General features: G+C 33.2%; 1 pseudogene; it reads right to left on the bottom strand.

The window, feature by feature from the left end:
- The window catches only part of LOC149206349 (uncharacterized), a 46341-nt pseudogene that overhangs the window by 2984 nt on the left and 17476 nt on the right, over nt 1–25881 (bottom strand).

Genomic DNA, 25881 nt, shown 5'->3' with positions numbered 1-25881 from the left:
AAGAAAAACATACAAAACATTCAGAGACTTGATCAATATCCATTACCATATGCTGATACATATAAAAACGAAATAATTTACTGTTGAAATACACAGTACAAAAGTTAAAATGTATAGTAAAAGTAAAAACATAGTAAAGGATATTGACAGGTCATCAAAGTAAAAGTGGATCGGATGAAAGTGTATCATATTGAAGAATCAAAGTGAAGATAGATTAAAAAACAGAGCAGAAATGGTACATTTTCCAGAAATTTCCTGTTTAAGTCATAATTTTTCAAAAACTATTGTGGCCAATCCAAGATGCATTTTGAGACACTAAAGGAGGTTTGAGTTCCTAAAATTCCACTCTACAAAAACCTATCTCACATTTTACACAGGTATTACAAAAAGGGAGATAAATGCATATCTTCAGAGCCTATTTTTCGGACTGTGCAAAGTCCTGTTTTTGACATCGTTTTGTAGAGAATATTGTGAACATCTGGAGCTGAATCCTGAGAAAGTGAAAGTGGTTTATCTCAAAAACATACTTATCTACAATAACTTCTTTCACTTTTTACATATCTATCTCAGATTGAGATATACAAAGGTATCACAAGACCCTAATTTTGCAGAATTTCTGGGGCATAATGCACAAAGGAAGAAGGTAGTTAGTGACTTGGAAGCCTCATCATCAATTAAGATTTGCTATCAAATTAGAATTTCTCTTCTTTGTCACCATAAATCCATAAATATAGTGCCAAATAGATTAATTAGTTTTGAGTGTCCTTTATTTAAGTTCTATTAATGTAAAACAGTTTGAGATATTTGTAAAAACAATCTTGATATTTTTTCAAGGTATTTCAGTTTCGAATTTGTATAAATACTTCTTCATTTGAAGTATTTTAGTGTGCATTCTTAGACATTTCTATAGACTTCTTGATCGAAAGAATGTAAAGCCATTGGAGCATTGACTGAGCCAGCAAGCTGGATTGATAAATAAAGACCCGATATTTCAAAGGATTCATGTGTTGAGCGAAGTGTAGACAAGTATTCTCTCATGTTTTTTTTATTTTCTTTAAAGTTTTTCCATTATGTTCATATGAATCTGAATGCTATAACATGGAATGATATCTCAAAATTTGCTTAATTGCACTCTGTTTTAACTGTTAGGCATTTAAATGTTTTCAACTCATATCTAAGTTAAGCAATTCTTAATTGTTCCTTAGTTTAGGTTGTCTCTCTATAATCTATAGCAAAGGATTCTTAATTGCCCTTTATTTTCGATTACCTCCTTTCCCTCGTTTAAATCCCAGGCTAAGAATTCTCAATTGCTCTCTCACCTTGGTTCAAATCATTTCACCCTTCTACTCCAAAGACCTGCATTTTATTCTTCTATCTTACCCTTTAAACATTCCCTTTAGTGAGTTAATTTCAGTTTTGCTACCCTTTTGTTGACTCCATAGCCCAATGGTCGAGAGAGATCATTCTATCCATATGTTTAAAGAACCCCACCACCCAACCTTCAATACAAATCAAAAACCGCCTGAGCATTCATAACTAGCCTAAAATTCAAACAAACAAAGCTAAATCATATAGAGAGAGCCCTCTCTGAGGCTAGGTTGGCTAGAGCCTATGCTCCAAAGTTGGTTTGTGGTTACCTCGATGATTTCTTTCTTTAACCTTGAGAAAATATTGGGTGATAACATAGTGGTGACTTCGCTGGGGATCGAACTAACATTTTCTTCAAAAATGTTTTACAGGTTTAGATCTAATCTATGATGCTGGATAGTGATCAGACACATAAAGGTTAAAATCATCCACCTAGCGACTCCAAATCAATTCCACAATCAAGACTCCACTGGAGGAATGAACCTAAAAGAACTGTTTGAAAAGATCAGGCTTTTAACTTGGATTGTTATCCAAGACATTATGTTCTTTCTCATTGATAAAGTTTTTGAATGTATATTGTATTTTAGAGAATATTTTAGATTAATTTTCTATTATTTCCCTTTGAAAATTGTAGATATAAAATCTCCTTACACATTTGAACAGCAGTCTTCTAACTCTTATGAAGATCATTTTCCAATTAAGGAGCATCAAACAACCAAGACTAATCATACAATCCCTGTACATATTCCTATACCCTATAAATTTCCGGACTGATATAAGCCACTCATATTACCTCCTACACTCCATGCTTTCCCTAACAATTATCACAAGTACCTCCCTAGGTTTGATGGAGAGAATGGTATCACTGCTCAAAAACATATTCAAGGTTTTGAGAATTATCTAGACTTATTTGAAATTGATGAAGATGATGTTATTATTAGGCTTTTTGCTCTTTCTTTGCAAAGTAGAGTAAAGAGTTGGTTCAAGAATTTACCTATTGCAAGCATCTCGAATTTCCAACAGTTTGTCAAATTTTTCCTTGATAGATGGATAATCAAAGTCAATCTTCTTGTGGTCATAGAAGAATATAATCAGTTAAAAAGATAGCCAGATGAAACAATACAACAATTTTCAGACAGATTTAATCAAGCCTATTATTCAATGCCATCAAATATAAGACCTCCCCTGATTCAGCTCTTTTGCATTACCCAAGAGCATTTGATCCAGAGATAGAATTTCAGCTAAGAGAAAGAAACCCCTCAACACTGGAACAGATGCAAAACATTGCAGTAGATGTAGAAGTTAATCTGCAAATTAGAAGAGAAAAGTTGAAAGCAAAAGCAGAGGAAAACAACACTGCAGAGGAAAAACTCGACATTTTGATGAAGAAAATAGAGGAAAGGATGCAGAAGATCACCATGAAAGATGAATTTTTTGTTCAAAATCACCATGCTACATTTATTCCACAACAAGAAGAGATTGAGATTCATGAACAAATTCCTACTAATCCCAACTACCATAGATCAGAAGATAGATTCATAGAGCAATATGTGGAGGAGAAATCTCCTGATCTAATGTGTATGTTTGATGACATTACTTCTTTTGATGATTTTCCCAAATATGATCAGTATGATGATAATCATGTTCTTCAAATCCAAACTAACTTTACAGAGCAATCAGAAGCTAGTTTGGGAAATAAGGAAATCCAGTTTCACCAGCTTGAAAACAGTGACCATCTAATCCATGTCAGCTATGAAAGTGAAGAAGAAAGTGTAGAAAATTTGGAAATAAGTGAAGCTTCTTTGCCTCTTTGTTTTGAATCATTTCAGTTTTTAAAGGAAATGTGGTATAACATCTCTAAAGAAAGGGATGAGCAACTTGTAGAAACCTATGAAGTTCCATTCAAACCTATATGCAATAAGTCGCAACAATCATTCCAAGTTGTTTATAGTCCAGTAGCTGATAGGTTGGATGATGAGTGCAATCAAAATTTTTCTCCATTAACAGACTATGAGAGTCAAAATCAAGATGATAAAGGTTTCATAAGTCAAACATTTCAATCAGAAGAAATCACAAAGCTTGTTTGAAAATATGTAGCGTGATAAAGGTGAAAGTGATATTTCAGTTTCATGGCCTGGAGGCCATTCAGAACAATTGTACAATGGCTTAAATTAGTTAAACAATAATGTATATATTTTGGAAGATCCTTTTGTACAATTTTTAGAGTCCACAAAGGAAATCAATTATTTCCTTATCTTCTCATTGGTTGACAAGGTTATATTGGGCTGTAGAACTTCAGTTTTAATTACAAACAAGCACAAGCAACAAAATCCACCAATGTATATGATGCTTGAATGGTTGCATTGGTTGTTTCATTTTACCTAACCAGCAGTTGGACAACTGATTAGAGTAAGTAGGTAGGATTTCAGTTTGAATAAATTCAGTTTTTCAGCAGCAAGTTTATGTTAGATCAGATTTTAGTTTGCAGAAAAGGGTGTATTTTCAGTTCAAGAGTTTCAGTCACAGAGATTATACAACAAAGCATATACATGTTTGGGATTGGCCCAATGGATCAGGCTACTAGTCGACGGTGTTCTTGACATCTCACAAGGAGATGTCATCCCCATGTGGAGCCACTGTTAGGTTCCTATACCAATAGGAGTCATAATTTTGAATGACTAAGGTTAAGCCTTGTAATATTGTACATACCTTTGCTTTCTGCAAATGTTTTCCATATTATAGAATTAAAAAATGTAAAGAGGGTATGTCCTAAAATAAAAATCAAAGGACAAAAGAATAAGAGAAGGTCAAAAAAATGAAAATATATGAACCCCAAAAAACAAAAAGAGACCATGAAAGTGTGCAAGTCTAAATGCCACTACTATTTACTTTTATGCATAATAATGGTTGTGTGCAACTTGTTATTCATGCCACAATCCATGGTAATCAAACTGTTTAATTTTGGTTATTTCATGCTTTGAATTTGATGTTTATAGTTAGAGAATAAAGTTTGACCAAACAGCTTAATCTTGGCAGATCAGTAGACAGGTAGAGAAATAAAAGGAGCTCATCAGTTTATTCTGAGCCCTTGGATGATATAAGGTTAGAAATGGATAGTTTGTTTTATAAAAGAAAAGATAGAATAAGGGTTTGCTAGCCTAAATACACCCAAAGGTATGAAGAAAGCATGTTAGGCTAAGTAAATGGGTAAGTAGAAGAAAGGTTGTAGAAATATCAAGTGATTACACAAAAGCACTTATGTCATGTTTGAATACATCTTTCAAATGTGCATAAGCAGTAAACAAAGCAAGGACAATGGTTTACAACTTGGTTTATTTAACATCCCCTCGGTCATTTCACCCCTCTACTTACTAATTTCCCATAAATAAGTTCTAAGTACTTAAATCCTTTAAGTCAAAGAGGCTCAGAGCATTTCTCTAACTTTTGGTGGGACTGGACCCTCGACTTAATGACTTATGGACACAAGTGCTATAATCCCCTTCATAAAATCCATTCCCCCTTCATTTCCCTAATAAAACCCCCTTTTCCTATGGTTAAACTCTTTTGCCTAGGAAAAGCAAAAACAACTCCATGTAAATCCCTTTTCACCCAAAAACCCACAAAAAACCTTTTATCCTAAGTATTGAGCATATGCGTGCAAATATTACATGTTACATTACGCTCAAGGGATATTACCCACTCCGCTCATTCACTTCATGTTAATTTTTAATTTTTTTATATAATCCCCAAAATTCCATTCCCGTATTAATTAATTCCTTTATATAAATAACCCAACCCCTAGTTTAGTTATAAACTATACACTTCACCCTATGTCCTGAAAATTTTTATTAATATCGACATCTAACCCCGCAAAATAACCTAACCATGTCAATAAGCAGTGCCGGATCTGCTAATCCAGTGATTAAATCTTAAACTAATCCCATACCGCCGAAGATTAAAGCCTAGCCCCCCCTTAAGCCCAAGGTTTTATCTCCTGCTCGCTTGCCTCGCCTGACAGTCGTTAGATCGACTTCTCGCTCATCCAATGGCCCAAAGCCATATCGGCCGTGCCCAATGGCTGAACATTACCCACCCAATAAAGTGGTTTTCCGCAACCCCCCGATGGCTACGTGTCAGGCTATGGACAATATCAGGTGACCCCTCTTAAAAAACACGTCCACCTCATAAGCGGTGCGACGACCTCCAATACCACCTCCCCACGAACTCGATAAACCTCTTATTGTCCATAAATATGAATTTTTGTGCCATATTTGAAAAGTTACCCATTAAAGCTTAAAAACAGGAAAACCCTCTTTTTCGTTCATTTTGCCCGTTTCATAGTATAAACCCGTTAAACTGTTTGGCACCACCCTGAACCTCTACAATGTAATTCGACCTCCGATTATGTCCAAAACACTGCCACGACTCCTTTCCCGGACATCCATGTGCCATAAAAGCCATCAATTGCCTTTCCTTCCAACATATGTTTTCTTAATGATTGTTGTATTTTGCAGGTAATTAGCAGAAGACCAGAGCTTGGATAAATAGTTTTCATACTAGTCACGAAACTTGTTTACTCCAAGACTCGATAGGAAACCTATTCAAAAACCTGTATTCAGAAGAAGAACACAGTTACACACAGAGCCGAGAAGAAAACAGTCACACAGAGCATTGACAGTCAAAACAGAGGAACCAGACCGAATATGCAGTTAGAAGACAAACATACAAAACATTCAAAGACTTGATCAATATCCATTACCATATGCTGATACATATAAAAATGAAATAATTTACTGTTAAAATACACAATAAAAAGTTAAAATGTATAGTAAAATTAAAAACACAGTAAAGGATATTGAAAGGTCATCAAAGTAAAAGTGGATCAGATGAAAGAGTATCAGTAAAAGTGTATCATATTGAAGAATCAAAGTGAAGATAGATTAAAAAACAGAGCAGAAATGGTACATTTTCCAGAAATTTCTTCTTTAAGTCGTAATTTTTCAAAACCTATTGTGGCCAATCCAAGATGCATTTTGAGAAACTGGAAGAGGTTTGTGTTCCTAAAATTCCAATCTTCAAAAACCTATCTCACTATTTACACAGGTGTTACAAAAAGTGAGATAAATGCATATCTTCAAAGCCCATTTTTCGGACTGTGGAAAGTCCTGTTTTTGACATCATTTTGCAGAGAATATTGTGAACAGCTGGAGCTGAATTTTAGGAAACTAAAAGAGGACTATCCCAATAACATACCTATCTACAATAACCTCTTTCAATGTTTACATATCTATCTCGGATTGAGATATACAAAGGTGTCACCGGACCCTAATTTTGCAGAATTTCTGGGGCATAATGCACAAAGGAAGAAGGTAGTTAGTGACTTGGAAGCCTCATCATCAATTAAGAGTTGCTATCAAATTCAAATTTCTCTTATTTTTTACCATAAATCCATAAATATAGTGCCAAATGGATTCATTATTTTTGAGTGTCCTTTATTTAAGTTCTATTAATGTAAAATAGTTTGAGATATTTGTAAAAACAATCTTGATATTCTTTCAAGATATTTCAGTTTAGAATTTGTATAAATACTTCTTCATTTGAAGTATTTTAGTGTGGATTCTTAGACATTTCTATAGACTTCTTGATCGAAAGACTGTAAAGCCATTGGAGCATTGACTGAGCCAGCAAGATGGATTGATGAATAAAGACCTGATATTTCAAAGGATTCATGTGTTGAGTGAAGTGTAGACAAGTATTCTCTCACATTTTTGTTATCTTCTTTAAAGTTTTCCATTATGTTTATCTGAATCTGAATGCTATAACATGGAATGATATCTCAGAATTTGCTTAATTTCACTCTATTTTAACTGTTAGGCATTTAAATGTTTTCAACTCATATCTAAGTTAAGGAATTCTTAATTTCTCCTTAGTTTAGGTTGTCTCTCTATAATCTATAGCAAAGGATTCTTAATTGCCCTTTGTTTCCGATTACCTCCTTTCCCTCGTTTAAATCCCGGTCTGAGAATTCTCAATTGCTCTCTCACCTTGGTTCAAACCATTTCACCCTTCTGCTGCAAAGACCTACACTTTATTTTGCTATCTTTCCCTTTGAACATTCCCTTTAGTGAGTTAATTCCAGCTCTGCTACCCTTCTGTTGACTCCATAGCCCAATGGTCTAGAGACATCATTCTATCCATCTATTTAAAGAACCCCACCACCAAATCTTCAATACAAATCAAAAATCGCCTGAACATTCATAACTAGCCTAAAATTCGAAAAAACAAAGCTAAATCATATAGAGAGAGCCCTCTCTGAGCCTAGGTTGGCTAGAGCCTATGCTCCAATGTTGGTTTGTGGTTACCTCAGTGCTTTATTTCTTTAACCTTGAGAAAATACTGAGTGATAACACATTCTTGAAGACCTCCGAGTTGGTTTAACCAAATCATCATCTGTCTCATATTTCTCATTGTTGACAGTGAGAAGAGAAGATAAAGGAGCTAATGTCTTTTCCCATGTAACAAGAGCTCCTACATCAATTGCATCATGTTTTCCAAGTACACATTGTTGCTTGTAAGAACAACATTCTTCTATAATATCTATTATCACTTCCTACTTTATTCCCTCCAAAATTTGCAAATCAAATATGCACACTATTAGCACCAATCTCTTTACTATGAGGATCCAAATCATTTAACATATCTGATTTGGTGGAAATGATCCAAATCAATTTCTCTTTTCTTAACATTATTTGTAGCACCACTTACTTTCTTAGGCATGGGATTCTTCACAACCTTTAGAGATGTCGGCTTGGACCTCGTTCTTGTAAAATACCTCTTTAGAGCAACTGAATTAGTGGTCGATGCAAGTTTATTGGCCTTTAGGGGTCACTTCTTTTGGAGTTGTGGGCTTCACCATTTTCTTTGGAGCCTATGGCTTATTTGAAGTTTCAGGCTTAAAATATGGGGGTTTCGTGAGAGCTTTAGTTGTATGTGCTTTAGGTCTCTTTGTGATGGGATTCTTCTTTCTTGGCTTGGGCTTGGGAGCATCGAGCTTCTTTTCTTTCCTAGTGAGACTATGGGATCCCTTCACTTTGGTTATCTTGCAAGAATTTCATAAATTCTAGAGCTACACATTAAGCTTCTTCTAAAATGTGGGAGACGTATTAGATTTATACTTATCGCTAATAAATTTGGTGATTCTATAAGTGCTGGACCTCGTACACTCTTTCAGGGATGTAATTGCTTAAATAATCATTTGGAAATAATGGGGACGGGTGGGCGTGGTTTTCAAACCCTTGGTGGATTTTGGCTTCCTCTACCTTGGATTTTCGCCTTATTTTTTTTCCTTTAATGCCTTGGTAGGATTTTCTTCTGTAGGTTTCAGATCTTTAGTCATCGCAAGATAAACAACAACGAGATTTGAAAAAACTTCAAAAGAAGCCATTGACTATTGTCAAATTAGATGAGACAAGTGTTTTATTTTTGTAGCAAAAGATAAAATTTGGATCTGCTTACAAAAATTGAATTCAATCACAATATTGCTAAAATCAATGATCGTGGTGATGGAATTGAGAAACATAATGAGAAATTTCTAGAATGGGACTTGTTGATGTCCTGATTTCTCATTCTACTACCTCTACCATGATCGCTACTCTTTCCATTTGCTAACTCTGAACCCTCCATGATCCACATACTCTCTGCACTTTCGCTCCTCTTGCATAGTAGCCCTCATTTTCATTGAGTTGTAACCCACTCTGATACCACTAATCCAGATATTCGGAAGCCAAGATTTGAGAAACTGAAGAAAAAACATAAAGTGAGTTTTTATTAAGATAATGAGAAATATCTACAACTACATTGTGGTGGGAAAATATGTCCTTTTACAAAGTGAGGCCCATTATTTATAGCCTTCTTAAGTTACAATACCATTGGTAAATACCATGAGAGTGTACCATGGAAGGATACCATTGGTAAATACCATGGTTTGATGCCACTCTCCATCCATATCATCTAGCCATAAATACATATTCCATGTCATAAAATAGGCAATTGAGGTTTCTACAAGAGAAACTTACCAACCATAAGATGAACCTATTAGGGTTTGTAGCATAACTCTAACCATAACATCATCATGATCAATCAAATGAATGTCACATTTAGTGAGAAATGAATCAGGATGGTTTTCAAGTTTCATGATTCCATTACCACTAAGGAGAGGGAGACCACCCTAAGGAACATTAGGAAACTGATGTTTCTCCCCTCATGAGTCTAAGGGACTAGACCTTGATCAATTCCTTTGATTTCTTTGTATTTCATTGTTCCTTCATCCATTATTAGGATGTTCTTCATGATCTTCCACCAGTATTATAGCTAATGCTTGTGATGTTGAACCTTTAGAATTAGTTTCTTAAAAATTTCAAGAATCTTGCTTTTACTCCTTATCAAAAGGGCCTTTGAATCATTCAATATTCAAAATTATACTGGTGTCTTCGTTGTCTTTCAATTTTAACAACTTTTTCTCCTTGGGATAATATTTTCCAAGTGCATTCAAGCTCCTCTCTATTTCTTACTGTTGATAGAGAAAAATCATATAATTGATTGAGAACACTTATTTGATAATCAAATCCAATTAGTTTCTAAGGTTGTACTGTATTTTTACAAGTCATTCAATTTCCATGGCCTGCAAAACTAGTCCTAGAGATTAAATTACAAGGAATCTTTTCTCTTTACTTTTTGAGAGACAATACTTCTCATTTCTTCAAAAATGTCAAAATGCTTGAGATAGGATTAGACTCCTTTTCTAAAAGTAGTAAAATTAATTATCGACAATGGAATATGTACATTGCAGATCTTAAAGTAAGACACGGACAATATTTTTATGACATATCATTTCCAGCATGGTAGAAGTCAAGCATAACACATCATTGGGGTTGATGAAATGAATGTAACACATTTGTAGATAACTTGAGATGACAATTAAAAAAACCATGTAAAAATGAAATAATAACATGCACTTGCAATCATGTGTTTTAAACTCAGTGTCACATATGACACTAGCTATGTCCTCATAGGAGTTCTTTTTGTATCCTTTAATATTCTAAAAAATAAATGTTTATAAAAGAAGTTCGTATTATTCATAAAAAAATGTTTGACCAAATGAACTGGCATGGTGGTCCCATGGACTGGATAAAGATGATGGTGAAGAAGAATTAGAAGAAAGAAGGAAATGCAATTAGAAATCAACCTATAACATTCAACTACTTTGAAATGAAAGGTTGGATGAAAACTAATTGGGAAAGATATGTTGAGATTTCAAAGACAATATTTTGTTACTATGTTGGAAAAAAATGATCCTTTGTTTTATGAAGTCTCTATTAAAACTAGAACCTTGAGAAACTTTAAATGTCATAACCACTTTTTTCATGGCTGGTGATCAACATTTATTTTCTATATTGCATCATTAAGGCATTGTAAAATAAAAATCATATAACCGTTTTATCATTATTTCAAGCTTGATTCTAGAGGTTGGGAACTCATCTTCAATTTCCTTTAAGTTGAAACCCATTTGATAAATAATAGCTCTTTTATATTCATTTATTAACATAGTTGATGAACCAACTTTCTATTTCATCTTTAGAAAAATCATTAAAATCATTTTCCCCAGAGTCCTTTATAGTTTCTAACCATTCTTTCATTACTTTCTTGGTAAACAATACAACATCTATTATCAAATAGGGGACATTCAATTCTTTCACTAAATCAAGTATAGGAACAATTCACTTCTTTTATCCTTAAGAGTATTAAACTTATAAATTAATTGTTGAAGTACATTGATATTTTCTAGCAAGCATGCTTTGAGATATTTGACCCTGAGCTTTCATGGGATATTTTTTTCTCTTATATTTGTCTCATTTATCCCTAAAAAGATAAAATTAAAAATATTTACATCATATTTATAAAATTGCTCATAATATTACAAATCCTTTTGCAGATATTTAATAAAATATCTAATTCTAGATCCCATGCTAATTGAATTGGTGATTATTTCTCATTCTTGAAAAATTATTGTGAGAAGTTTGTTGATATTATCAATAAAATACTTTCTTATTCCATTTAGTAGACTTGAATCTCTTTTTACTTTTGAGCTTGTTTCAATTTTTTCCCTGAGAATTCAATTTGGTCTACGAGTGGTCAATGGTTCAACAAAGAGTGATTTTGGAAATAAATAATCCTCCAATTCCTTTTTTTTTCCAAGGAAAAAATTGTAAGTTTATTTCAATTGAAAGAAGGAGCAAAATTACATTTTGTAGATGCCAAAATAATTTAGTAAAATAAGCCTCTCGACTTATGAGGTAGAAGAAGAAAAATCTAGAAAAAATACATAAAAAATTATGAAGTTAGATGTGATATTAATCCCTTAACTTCCTTTTTTTCCATTCTATTGCTAGACCTTCTACCATTCCCATGAGTTGGGTTTAGTTGGAATCATTTCCAAATCACTTCCTGATGTCTTCGGTGGGATTTCTATGTCTCAATACGAGCTCTCAGAATCATGAGCTCTCTTTTCCCGTCCATCTTTTTTTTGTGGTGTGACTCCCTTTTATTTTCTTCTGTAGCTTGGATCTCTTTTGATTTAGTTGTGTTGCCATGTTGAGTTGGATCACCCCATTTTTCTTTCATAAATCACTATTTTTGCTTAATTTTGCACATTTCTCATTAGTGCCATTAAGCTTAGAGCCCAATTTCTGCCACCGACAGAAGAAACCTTGGAAATAATCATGAAAGATTATATATCAAATGAAGATAGTATTCATTATGAATAATGAAGACTATCTTCATTTGATATATAATGTTTTTTTATTCTTGATAAGGTTTCTTCTTCTGGTGGTAAAAGTTGGCCTCTGAGCTTTATCGCACCAATGAAGAAAGTGCAAAAATTAGGAAAAATGTAACCAATGATTCACATCAATCTAGAATTGTCGACTAGGTCCTTTTTACACTTTCTCAATATTTACAAATTGTACCCAAAATGACTATCTTGCAAGAAAAACAAGTTGGGAAATATTGAGAACACAGAGTCATCTAGATCCTTGAGGTGGTAAAATGTCAACAAGGATAATTTTTCTAGATTAATGATTTGGGGTCCCTTTTTCTCCTTTTGAGATCTGAAAATTCCCTCAAATGTTTCATAGAATAGTGGATTTTGGTTTATTGTTGCACCTCTATCCTAAACCCTTTGGAATTTGTCCAAATTCTCCATTAAGTTTCTTCTTATCTACTCTTGTGATTCACTATCAAAATTTTATTGAGAATATGGCATGTATTAAGGAATACCACCCTTTTATTCAATCATCGGTTAACCATTGGCACTTTTATGTTCATCATTACTGTGGAAGTACACCTAAAATTTAACCTAGATATGGCTAAATATGCTCCCCTTATCCTTAACATAATATTTTGGATCCAATTCTTTTAAATGTATATCACCATGTTGTTGGTGTGGCAAGACACATGGTCATTAACATAGAATACGGGTCCTACATGTCAACCTATAATGCGACCATGTAATCTCTCTTGCCACATGTGCTACCATGCTAATCTTGTATGACCCTCATTTTCCTTCCTCTACTTTATTTTTCTTTTTTCTTATAAATAATAGTTTAATAAATTTATTACCCACTCATACTTCCTAGTCCTTTTCCACCACTTGGTCCACTTTTGTTTTTATCATAGATGGGATAGGGGGTCCCACTCTATCCTAACACCCTTCATGTGGTACATGATCATAAGTTTATTTGATGGGTAGCAATCTCGTATCCAACCTGCATATGTTGGAACACATGTTCCCTATGTAGATCATGGATCAATCACAAAGATATATTATGACTACATAACATGTGCACCATTTAATTTTCTCTTTGGTACCGTAATTGCTTACCCATATCATATTTCTTGGCAAACTCACATCACCCTTATGAAAATTATAGGATCCTAATACATGATTCAAAAAATGCATTTCATGAGCTTGTAAACCACTTTTTCCAATATGGCCTCCTGCCATGTAACTACCACTTGCACAACGATGATTCCACCTAGTTTCAACCTAATGCCTCCATGTCACCAATACATGTCCACACATCTAGTATGGGTCCATGTCATATTATTGACATTAAAAAAAAAAATCAATAATACACACAAACACACACATAATGTTAATCACAACTACCATGTATTTTGAAACTTAGCCTCTACAACTTGTCCATTCTTCCACTAAATTCGACCCCTCATCCTCTCAAGTCAATGTTTCTATGCCAATTACCCTTCTTATTTCATCTAGAACTATGGATATTCTCCCAACTTCCTATTGTATTTTCCAAATTTCTTGCAAGCCAAATCTATGACCATGAATTGTAAAATTTACGCTTCTATATGGCCTAATAGGAAATCATTTCAAGGATTTGAGTAATCATTCCATAATAATTGAATACATAACTTTTTCCCAAATGCACCCCGAGGAATTTTATCAAATGCTTAGTCTATGAACTATAAATTTATTCCTCTACAATCTCTACCTACTAGCTGATATAGCCCTAGTTTTGTAACCATGGCTCTAAAATCACTCTGTAACATACAAAACCACTCGTGCATGTTATTAGGGAAGTTGCATAAATCAAATTCCTCTCATCTATATTAAAATATTTCTCTAATGCCTTTTATAATTGTCCTAGTCATCTAACAAATTTGGTTTCTACCTTTTAAGCTATGTATGCAACATAGGGAATGAAACTCATATATATACAATTAATTCATGCATGCTTATAGGTGTAAATTTATACATACAAACAAACATCACTCCAATTTATATTATACATAATATTCAATTAATAAGTTCACAACATTAAATTCAACATAATAATCAATTCACCATGACTACACATATTGGACATTCTACCCAACTAGAGGCTTTGTTTCACTTAATCTTTGTACAAAAAAGTAACCATTGATATGGGGCTCTCATTCCACATACATAAATTTCTCTTATGACCAGTCTAATCCTATCACTCTAACAAATTCCTGGAACTTACACTTTGTTCACTCTTACAAGATCCCAACTCACCAGCAATTTTTTCCTCTTTGTACTGCACAACCAAAGAATGGGATCTCCTTCTCTTCCACATAGTACCTTGGGCTATCTGAATTCCCTCTCATATCCAACATAGATTGGACTAAAAGTACCACGCCTAGAACTAAAGTGATTCTCAGTTATGGTTAATTTTCCTCGCTAGCATGGGTTTTCCTTGCACATAGGTACATTTCTCACATCTCTCATAACAGGAATAACTAGCAATCTATTATAGTCATAACAATGTAGGATTTTCCCCAAGGCTTCCCCTATAGTGATGGGATAATTCCTATGCATAACCAAAATTCATTGAATATGTATGCATGCTCACAAATCACCACATGGCCCCTAAGAAGCTCACAAAACTCACATGCATCTCATCCCAAATAAGGTTTGTATGAAATACATTGACATACGTAAATACTTTAGACTAGAAATAAAATATTATAATTTGGATTCAGCCCATTTAAGCCCCCTTAAGCTCCCTTTCTTTTTTCTCTTATGGATTCATAGTCCCTAATGTTTTTTTTCTTCCTTGTATGTAATGGGTGATGTATATTTATTATTAAACATTCAATATACAATAGTTACATATCATATTTCTTTCCCTTGGTCATTTATTACATACACAAATATACATTGCTAATCCAAGGATCAAAACTAAGGTGTTACATCTCCCATCTCCAATAAGGCCTTGAAGGATGGAGTATGCGTTATGTTTTGAAAACAAACACAACCATTTCTATGGTCTCAGCCACCCAAAACTAAATATCGACCAAGTTGTAACTATTGAAATAATGTTAACTTTAATAATATAAGTATAGATGTCATAATCCCACTAATATAAAATATTTCCGACAATCATAATTTCTATGGATGTTGAAACCTTAATTGGTATTACATGATAAAGTATTTAATGCTTTCATTGCATTTTTTTAATGTTTATTACAAAACCAAATATCCAATAGAGAATAATGCATAAACTACATTAAAAAAACCATGTAGTATTTGATAACATGGTTATACTATATTTCTAGAATCATTAACATGTTATAATCCTTTTTGTAGGTTGCTACAGCCCATCAGGTCAACTTTCAATAGCGATATCCAAATCAAAACTAAATTACAAATTTGAAACTCTACAAACTATTACTAAAAATTTTGATCCCACAAATAAAATTGGTCAAGGCAGATTTCGTTCAATCTATAAGGTGATTTCCATATCCATTTTATACCATTGATTTTTTAAATACATTGATAATTTTACAACATCATTGAACAGAAAAGATTGGACATGTTGGCAGGGAGTTATGGTAGATGGTAGAGAGATTGCTGTGAAGAAATTATTTGTCAATAGAGAAGATAGTGTGAGTGAGTTCTTCAATGAAGTGAATTTGATAAGTTGTGTTCAACATAAAAACCTAGTCAAACTTCTTGGTTGTAGTGTGGATGGCCCAGAAAAACTCTTGGTCTATGAATACCTTCCCAACAAAAGCCTTGATCATTTTCTATTTGGTAATATTTCTTCTCTATAAACTAATTTTCCTTATAATCAATCTTCAAATGTTAGGAATCATTATTTTTTGAGTTATATTTAAGTTAGTTGAGATAATTATTCACTTTGCAACAGATGAAAACATGGGAAATGTACTAGATTGGAAGAGGAGGTTTGACATTATATTAGGAACTGCCAGTGGGCTAGCTTATCTCCACCAAGAATCAGATATACGCATCATCCATCGAGACATAAAAGCTAGCAATATTCTACTAGACCACCTTTTCAAGCCTAAAATTTCAGATTTTGGGTTGGTTAGATACTTCTCAGAGGATCAAACTCATCTGAGCACAGGAATCGTTGGAACCCGGTGAGAATAAATTTAAAAATTATCACAAAAAGACACTCATTATAGAAAATATGGCTAATACTTATTTTTGTTTTTGCAGAGGTTACATGGCCCCAAAATATCTCGTTCATGGCCATTTGACAGAAAAGGTTGATGTTTATGCTTTTGGGGTATTGGTCCTTGAGATTATTAGTGGCAGAAGGAATAAAACCCCTATGCACACAAATGATACACCATCTCTCTTAACAATGGTAATGGCCTCATCGTATTCATAATGTTCATTTCTTCTTAGAATTAGATTATAGTAATATTTAAATCTATAACATATGTTTGTCTCAGGTTTGGAATTGTCATCTATCAGGCACTATTTCAAACATAATTGATCCCAACATCCAAGAAAACTACCAAGACGAGGTACTGCAAGTTGTTCGCACAGCTCTTCTTTGCACACAAGCATCTACAACACTGCGTCCTTCCATGTCTGAAGTTATCATGTTCCTCACTGGAAAATATCAAAATCTTATAGAACCTAGTCCACCCCCCTTTATAGATGTCATCCATTTAGAACGAAACATTCATAGTAGTGTGGCATTAGGGCATTCAATATCAAACACAAGTGTTGCATCAAACCATTCACACTCTAATACTTACACAAGTGTTTCACTTACATCAGAAGCACATGATTTAGTTTCAAACATTGCTTCTTCCTCGGCCACTCCAATGTCATTAAACACCATTTCAATAAGCTCTTTTGGTCCAAGATGAAGAAAAGAAGATGTTTCAAAGTGAGAAAATGAACTAATCCTGTGTCGTTGAGATTATTATATTTTACAAGTACTATGGACATATATTAACCTTCTTTAGAGAAGGGGTACAAATTGACTTTTATTAGATTGAAATTAGTCTAGTGAAACCATATTTGTTGTTCTTGTATTAGAATGTATTCAAAAACATGTTGAATTCGAAAAAAAAAGGCTATTTATTTAACATGCAATATATAGATATAATATATATCTATATTTAGATTAGAATAAGCATAACCATGTGAAATTAGTTCAAGCAATCTATGGATTTAATATACTATTGAAGTGTTACCAGCAATATATGGATTTAGTATAATTGAACTACAATAAGTGCAACAATATTAATGGGGATATAATTCAATAATCGTGTATATCTTGTTATTTTTTTTATGAGAACATGATTATATGAATGAATATGTTGGTTGTCTTCCTCCCTTGTACCCTACAATTGCAAATCCAATGAAAAATATTATTTGCTTCAGTATTTCTCCATTTTTTTTAACCTTGCCTTCAACTTTTAGCAACTCTCGGCAAGGTTAAAAGAGGGAACAATCAAAGCATAACGTCTTACTATGTTGGGAATTGCTTGAATCTAAGGATTTTGTGTTCTAACGTAAACTAGACAGATGATGTGACACCAAGGGTCATATTATCGAGAGCTTGGTTTTGAAAATGAAACAGGTGATCTTGTATTAGATCGGATTAGCAAGCAAATTAGTTTATCATTTTTTTACATTAAATGTCCCCTTCTTGGTGTTGCTATGTTCCACCCCATGGGGCCGCATTAGAAAAAATATTTCAAGATATTATATTAGCATTATAACAACATTTGCACAGTTTTCATTTTCATTATCTATCTTGAGAAGAAGGTAGGACGTGGATAGGCACTTTGAAGGAAAATTGATTTGTAATATATTGTCGCATTAAGAGAAAATTTTAGCTGAACTTTTTATTTTATTTTTAAATTTAGGAAGAAGATTTGTGGCCATTTAATTAAATAAAATAATAATGACCAGGAATTAAATAGTTATTTATAACCAATAAGGTAGAAAATCCTTTTACATAAATGACCCAATTTGTAAAATCAAGAAGATGAAAAAATATAAATAGAAAATAACTTTATACTTAATTTATAACTTAAGCAAAATTTAATATGATGTTATATTGTGTTATGCACTTGTTTAGATTCATCATAATTTTGAATTTATAGAGCATTGAGAGGGACTAAATCTTTTAAGGTGTAAATATTTTTTAGACTACAAAACTTAAGAAAGGATTTGATCTTTTTGATATGCTTAATAAATTTTAAATTAAGATAGATCTAGTTATATGACTAATTAATTTTGAAGTTTAAGAGATATCATTTGTATTTTAAATTAGAACTACTTTACCTAGACCTTGAATATTAATATCATAACTTAACTAAGTTGATCTAGGTTTTCATCATGAAAAATAAGTTTTGATAGAAATGTTTGACATATAAAACTATTTATAGTATATTATGTTTGTTTGGTTTCAAAATTATTATAAAATAATGTTGCATCAATTATAGATTTCGATCTTTGTCCCTTGTGTGAGCTCACCTAGAAGGCACATGCAAATGTAAAGTAAACGTGAGTACAAAGGTCACACATTCAAATCCCTAGTTTCTTACCTATGTCAGTGTGCTAGAAGGAAATACGGTTCACCGAGGGATTATAGTGATGGTGGTAGGAATAAAACCCATGTCATGTGAGTACAAGACTAGCCCAATTGCTTATAGATAATATCTTGTAAATTATATGTTATTGTTGTTGTTTTGTTTGAAAAAAAAATTACTCATTTATAATTTGAATATAATTTAAGTTAAACACTATTTTATAAGGGTCTTTGAGCCTTACACGTAGTCATAGAGTTATTGTAACAAACATTTTGTATTGTATTTATTATTTTAGTCGTTGACTTTGACAATATAATTTCCCAATTTAAAATTAATATTTTCTTTTAAAATCTATTATTATATCAGGAATCCTATAACTATCATATTATTTAACTTTTTAAAATTATTTTTATATAACTATCATATTATTTAATTTTTAAAATTATTTTTATATATTATTCATTTATACTAATAATAATAAAAACTTATGTTAAATCATGTGATATTAAATCATCTGATGATGTGATATGCTATCTTTGACTTTTAAGTATACTATAGAAAATAACAATCATGTAATAAGGTATCCCTTGTACTTATTCATCCCAAGCGAATGTGTATAATACTATGATATAATAATTGAAGAGAAAAAAATGCAAAAAAATTACATTAATGACCTTAAAAATAATTTAGAAATTTTATATGAATAAATAAGTTAGTACTGAGAACACTAACCAAGATAGGAGTATACATGGTATTTTTCCTTTTTGGAAATGTTTAGTTCTCTACTCACATATTATGTGAACTAACTAAATGTACCATCATTCATACATCAACTTGTTCCTCCTAAGTGAATGTGTGGAATACCATGCTATAATAATAATCAAAGAGGAAAAGAAGTGGGAAAGAATTATATGAATGTCTTTTTTTTTTTTTTCTTCATGTATATGAGTAAATAAGTTAGTATAAATAACGTTGACCAAGATAGGAGCATATATGGTGTTTTCCCATTTTTTGAAAATGTTCTGTTGTCTACTAACATGTTATGTAAACTAATTAAATATATCAAAGTTTACCAATCGTCCGTCTATATATAATGATTCAATAACCATTAACAAATAAAAGGCTTAAAAAATATAAGTGAAGTCATGCCCCAAATCTTGAATATTATTTTAGATAAATCATAAAGTAGACCCATGTAATATGATTAATCTAAAATGTTTCGATTTTTGTTATTTCCTATATGGTATATACTTGAGAAAAAAACTTAAGTGACTAAATAGGCCAAGTTTGAAAAGGAAATACATTTTTCTTTGAAGGCTAAGAGAAAACAAAAAGACTTGAAAATAAGAAATAAGAGACATTCTAGTTATCAGTTTGAATATTATCAAAGTGAGGAAATTATTATAAAATAAGCTAAATTAAGACGGGAATGATAGGAATCTAAAATAATACAAAATTCTAGGATTTACAAAGTTTTATGGGAATGAGAAGTAATTTTAACCCAATTTTCATTTTTTTTAAATACCATTTATAGTTATTTGAATTAGTAGGGAAAATTTATGGGAAAGCATAATTACAAGTTTTTGGTTGAGGCTCATCAAAATTTCTTTATGTCGATATAAAATGATCAATCTAGTGTTGAACATGTTGTCTCATGGTGTTGGCATTGAAGTTAACCTAGTAGTCGTGGCCCTCATGATCTTATTAGTTTACAAAGTCTCATGGTGTTGGGATCCTTTTCAACTTAAGAGTGGTGCCCTTCACAATCCTAATGCTTTATAGAGGAGTTTGGGTAAGGACTCCATTTTGGAGTCAATTGTTGATGGCATTCAACTTAGGATGTCAACCTAGGTGGCTACCTAAGGAGTCAGCTAAGGAGTCTACACGATGATCAATTAAATAGGCTTGGATGCCTTGACATGATTTTTGTAGTCTTCACATGAGGTTCCAGATGATCTACAGGCTTGATAGATGTTTGCAAGTACATAGATTGATTTTTTGGGTTGAAAACAAAGTAACATAGGTTTTTAATGGAAAACCAACATTATAATACAAGTTCACAATGTATTACCAATGTTAGTAATGCACATCCTGAAGGATGACCTGTGTTACCCTTTCTCGACTTGGTTTTCTAGATTCTACGTACATCTTAGTGAATTCCAGTGGAAAAAACCACGATCTTTACACATGATTTTTGGTGGAGAAATTGAATTTAATTAATCATCATCTAGAAGGTTATCAAGTCAAATATGATAAAGATTAGTGAAGTGTATTGACTACATTCCTATCAATTATAAAATGTTAGAGTGTGAAGTAGAAGGGGTTAGATGGGGTGAGAGTGTAGGGAGGATGAGCTACGATTTTGCCGAGTTAGAGAGAAGATCAAAGCTCAAAGTTTGAGCATATTTCAAATGATGGTGGATCTGTAGTAGATCTACATATCTAACGTTTTTGTGTTGCATATGATGTTGTTATCAATTGATGTTAATATGGAGATAGAAGTATTGGTCGAATTGCTACAATAGAGTTTGGATTTCTCATGCATTTGTGTTGTAGGGATTCCATTGGAGAGCTTGTGGATGTAACATTGTATCTATGTTTTGTATGACTGTTATGTTGATACATGGATGAGTTGTTATGTTTAGAATAGTTATGTTGCTGATGGAGTTGTGATTAGAGTGTGTATGCAGGAGGTTTGTCTAGTGGTGGCTAGGTGAGACTCATTGGGAGTGGTGGCTTCCAATAGATGGTGCCTTGGAAAGTTGAGGGAGTGGTGGCTTCTAGTAGAGGGTACCTTGGAAAGTTGAGGGAGTGGTGGCTTACTATAGGTGGTGGAATACAAAGTTCATACAGGTAGTGGCCTGGAGTGTGTTATGAAACTAGCTCACAAAAAGATAGAAAAGATAGATGAACGCCTTAGAAATAAGCCTCTTCGAGGGGGCAACCTCCTTTACATTACACAAATGAGAAATTCTTGGATGATACAAATGACAAGACCTCCTTTCTATATATAAGGGTCCAAGGGGTCATAATATAATCAGAGTCGACATAGCAATAATAATGTAAGGGCACAATAATAACGATAGTGGGCTTCTATGGGGCACAATAATAATAATATGGGGACTACATGGATACAAAAATATAATAAGGAGGTTGTACTAATAACAATAAGGGGTTACACTAGTAGTATAGGGGCCTAACATGCCCCTCTCCTTCAAAAAGTGTTGTCCTCAATGCTTGAGTAGTTCTTGATGCTTCTGTATAAAATTCTTGCCCTCCCATGTGGAATCTTCAGCGGGTAAGTTCTTCCACTTGATGAGATACTCTGCAATTGATTGATTTCGTAGCTGGCGGGTTCTTGTTTCTATGATTGCTCCAGGTTCCAATATGATTTTTCCTTACTCTTCAAGTTCTGGCAATATTGTTTGAATTGGGATATTCTGCAACTTTTGAATGAGTGGCCACACTTATTTGTCCTTCTTCCATTCATCCCTTGCTTCGTTTATCCAATCTGGTTGGATAATAGAAATAGCACAAAACAGTGCTTCCACATCCTCATCCTTTCTTGAGAGTGCATCTGCAATAAAAAATTTCTTCCCTTTTCCGTAGATGATGTCAAAGTCATAACCCAACATATTTGTGACCCATTTTTTCTATTCTTCTAAAGATAATATTTGTTCTAAAAAGTATTTAAGACTATCATGATCCATTTTTACCTTGAAGTGTCTTCCCATAGGGTAAGGTCACCATTTTCTAAGCGCATGTAGTATTGCCAACATTTCCTTCTCATAAATAGCTTGCTTGAGATGTAGCTGTAAAAATACCCAATCACCTACATCAAAAACTTTTTCACTGCGATGTTGATCTACCTGTTGTTTCATTCGATTTTGCACCAAAGTGGTGTTATCCTTTAAAAGTTGGAGAACTTGTTATTGATACTCGATTTGATCTTTAATTGCTCGAACCCTTTTCTTCTTGATATGTCCTTCTATCTTAAGAGTTTGAGGAGTGGTAATTTCTTCCAATGCTTTACAAGATCTGGTCGAATTCATTCTCGATGGTTGATGAGATCTTTCACTTCTTGAAATTTTTTTTTCTTGATATGTTCTTCTATCTTGATAGTTTGAGGAGTGGTAATTCTGGCCAATGCATTACAAGATATAGTTGGATTCATTTCTTCTTTCTCGACGTGATCTTTCACTTCTTGAACCTTTTTCTTCTTGATATGTCCTTCTATCTTGAGAGTTTGAGGAGTTGTAATTTCTTCCAATGCTTTACAAGATATGGTCAGATTCATTTCTTCCTTCTCTGGGGTTGGGTCCTGGCATATATCCTCTTCTTTGATGTTTCTTGATCCTTTTCTTCCTCCTCTTCATACTCTATGTAAAATAATTTCTTCTCAGCACACTTATGACCTTTAGTGCATTTGCTATCACAATTGTAACAAAGCCCTTTTTCTCTTTTTTCTTCCAATTGTTGTGGTGTAAACCTTGTAGCTTGTGGAAGGTTAGGAGAAGAAACACTTCCATAATTATAGTCGTGAGTGGTGGGATTCCTTGTTTCCATAGTTGCGCTTTCAATTTTTCTTGCCCACCTGAATGCCTTCTCCAAAGAATCAGGTTCCCAAAGACAAACCTCATTTTGAATGTTATCCTTTAAATTACCTATGAAGACATCAATCCTTTGCTTTTCTGGAATATCATTTACCCTTATATTCAAATTTTCAAAGTCCTCAATGTGCTCTGCCATTGAACACTTTTGTTTGAGATTTATCAATTGGATAAAGAAGGTGTTTCTCTTTGTATCCTCATAATGTGCTATCATTTCCTCCGTGAAAATTGACCACATAACAAGTGGTTTATGAGAACAAAGCCCTTTATACAATAAAAATTGATCTAGTTCTAAATATGAAGCTGCAATACATAACTTTTGCAACAGTTGCACCTTATGTAGATCAAAATATTGCTCCATCTGTAGTATCCAATTTATCGGATCCTTGCCATCAAAATTCCTCATATTGCCTTTTCTTGATTTTAGGAGCTCGATCTTGAAATGACTATAACTTTGTAATTTTAGCTCTTCCAATTCTGAAATTGTGACCTGCTGTAACCCCCAGTCTGATCAAAATTGGATTCTCTAATAAAGAGTTATGCACAATCTCCCAAGATGACCTCATTACATACCTTTTCAGAAGAGCAAACATGTATGAAGTGCCACGTGTCACTATTTCAACCTTCAGATCTGAAAAATATACACAGAAAACTTTAGTCAGTCCTCTTTCTACAACTTCTGATGAAATTTCATTCTAATGCTCAGAGAGACAGTTATGACGATTTTCCCAAGGTGACATGTTTTAGTTGTAATTCTGGAGCTTGCAAAAACCATAACTTCCTCATATCGTATCTCTGAACATATAGCGAGACAAGCTCTGAAATTCAGACGCGAGGTTCAACGCAAGTTCGTCCCAAATGGGTTTTTTTTCGCTTCTGAAACATCGCAGAAAAAAAGCTATAGCGAAAATTCCACGATGACATATTTGGAGTAGCAAAACCTTAGAATCCAAAGCTCTGATACCAAATGTTATGAAACCAGCTCACAAAAAGATAGAAAAGATAGATGAATGCCTTAGAAAAAAGCCTCTTCGAAGGGGCAACCTCCTTTACATTACACAAATGAACAATTCTTGGATAATACAAATGACAAGACCTCCTTTCTATATATAGGAGTCTAAGGGGTCATAATATAATCAGAGCTGACATAACAATAATAATGTAAGGGCACAATAATAACAATAGTGGGCTTCTATGGGGCACAATAATAACAATATGGGGACTACATGGGTACAAAAATATAATAAATGGGTTGTACTAATAACAATAAGGGGTTACACTAGTAGTGTAGGGGCCTAACAGAGTGAGTAGCATCCCACATGATATGAAAGTTTTGGCTTGCACACTGGTGGTCGCTAGTTCACTTTTCTAATCATATAAGAATAATGAAGAAAAACATCCAATGGTGGTCTTCTCCCTTTTGGTTTCCACCTTACATTTTATGTCTCTATGTGTGCATGTTGTATTTTTTATGTTGATACTCATGGTTATTTTCTTTGATGGTGTGCTTTGATATATTGCTTATGGTTCAAGGTTATGCATAGATCTTCTTACATGTTATGTTGTTGATGGATGAATAAATCAGGGTTTGACATAATAAAGGAAAATTTTGGTATAAGTTGAACATAAGGCAATATATTAATTGACCCAACCTCTCAGTATTGTTCATGGTTTCTACCAAGTGGTATCAAAGTGGGGCTCTTAGTTTCAACTTGATTGTTGAAGGGTATATCTAGGGAAGTGTTGGAGAAAATTTTGAATTTTTCTTTAGGAATGGATCAACAAGGAATTCCAATTCTTCATGGAGGTAAATATGCAATGTGGAAAGTATGATTAGATATCTATTTTTTGTCTCTTGATAAAAATATTTTGTTGTTAGTATAATATGGGGTGAAAGATGAACTTAATGATATAGCTAAAGGGGTCATTTTGCATGGGATTTCAAGATCTACCAATCTTTATGTAAGACAATGTGAGATTGAGAAAGAGATGTTGGATATGTTGCAAAGTATGTATTGTGGAAAGACATTGCTACTCACATGTTGATGAGGAGCTGTTGTACTATTCAACAACCCCATTTTAATGTACTATAAATTTCCTATGAAATTTATTATATTAAGATCACGACCCTTTAGTTTTAGAAAATCAACATATAAAAAAAATAAGGAACTATAACCAAAGTTTAATACTTAGGATTTTTAATTAAAACCCAAGTATTAAACCTTGATTATCCCAAAAAACCAAATTAAATAGCCCCAGAACCAAGACTTATTCTTAGGCTTTTAAAAACCTTAAATAATAAACAATAGGGGTTATTTGATTAAAAAACAAAATAGTCAGAGTTCTAATTCCCAAAGGTTTTATTCTTTATAATCTCTGACTCATAGCTTCCCTGTAAACTCCGACTTATCCTAAAGGAAAAGACTTCCCCGCATTGCAAATAATACAAAGTTTCAAAGGCTCAAGATCGCTCCACCAAAATCCATTGTGATAG

Source organism: Pinus tabuliformis, chromosome 1_2, assembly GCF_031772625.1.
Source record: "Pinus tabuliformis cultivar Carrire ecotype Pingquan chromosome 1_2, CPIR1, whole genome shotgun sequence".
NCBI lineage: Eukaryota > Viridiplantae > Streptophyta > Pinopsida > Pinales > Pinaceae > Pinus > Pinus tabuliformis.
This window is presented reverse-complemented; position numbering and strand designations above follow the sequence as displayed.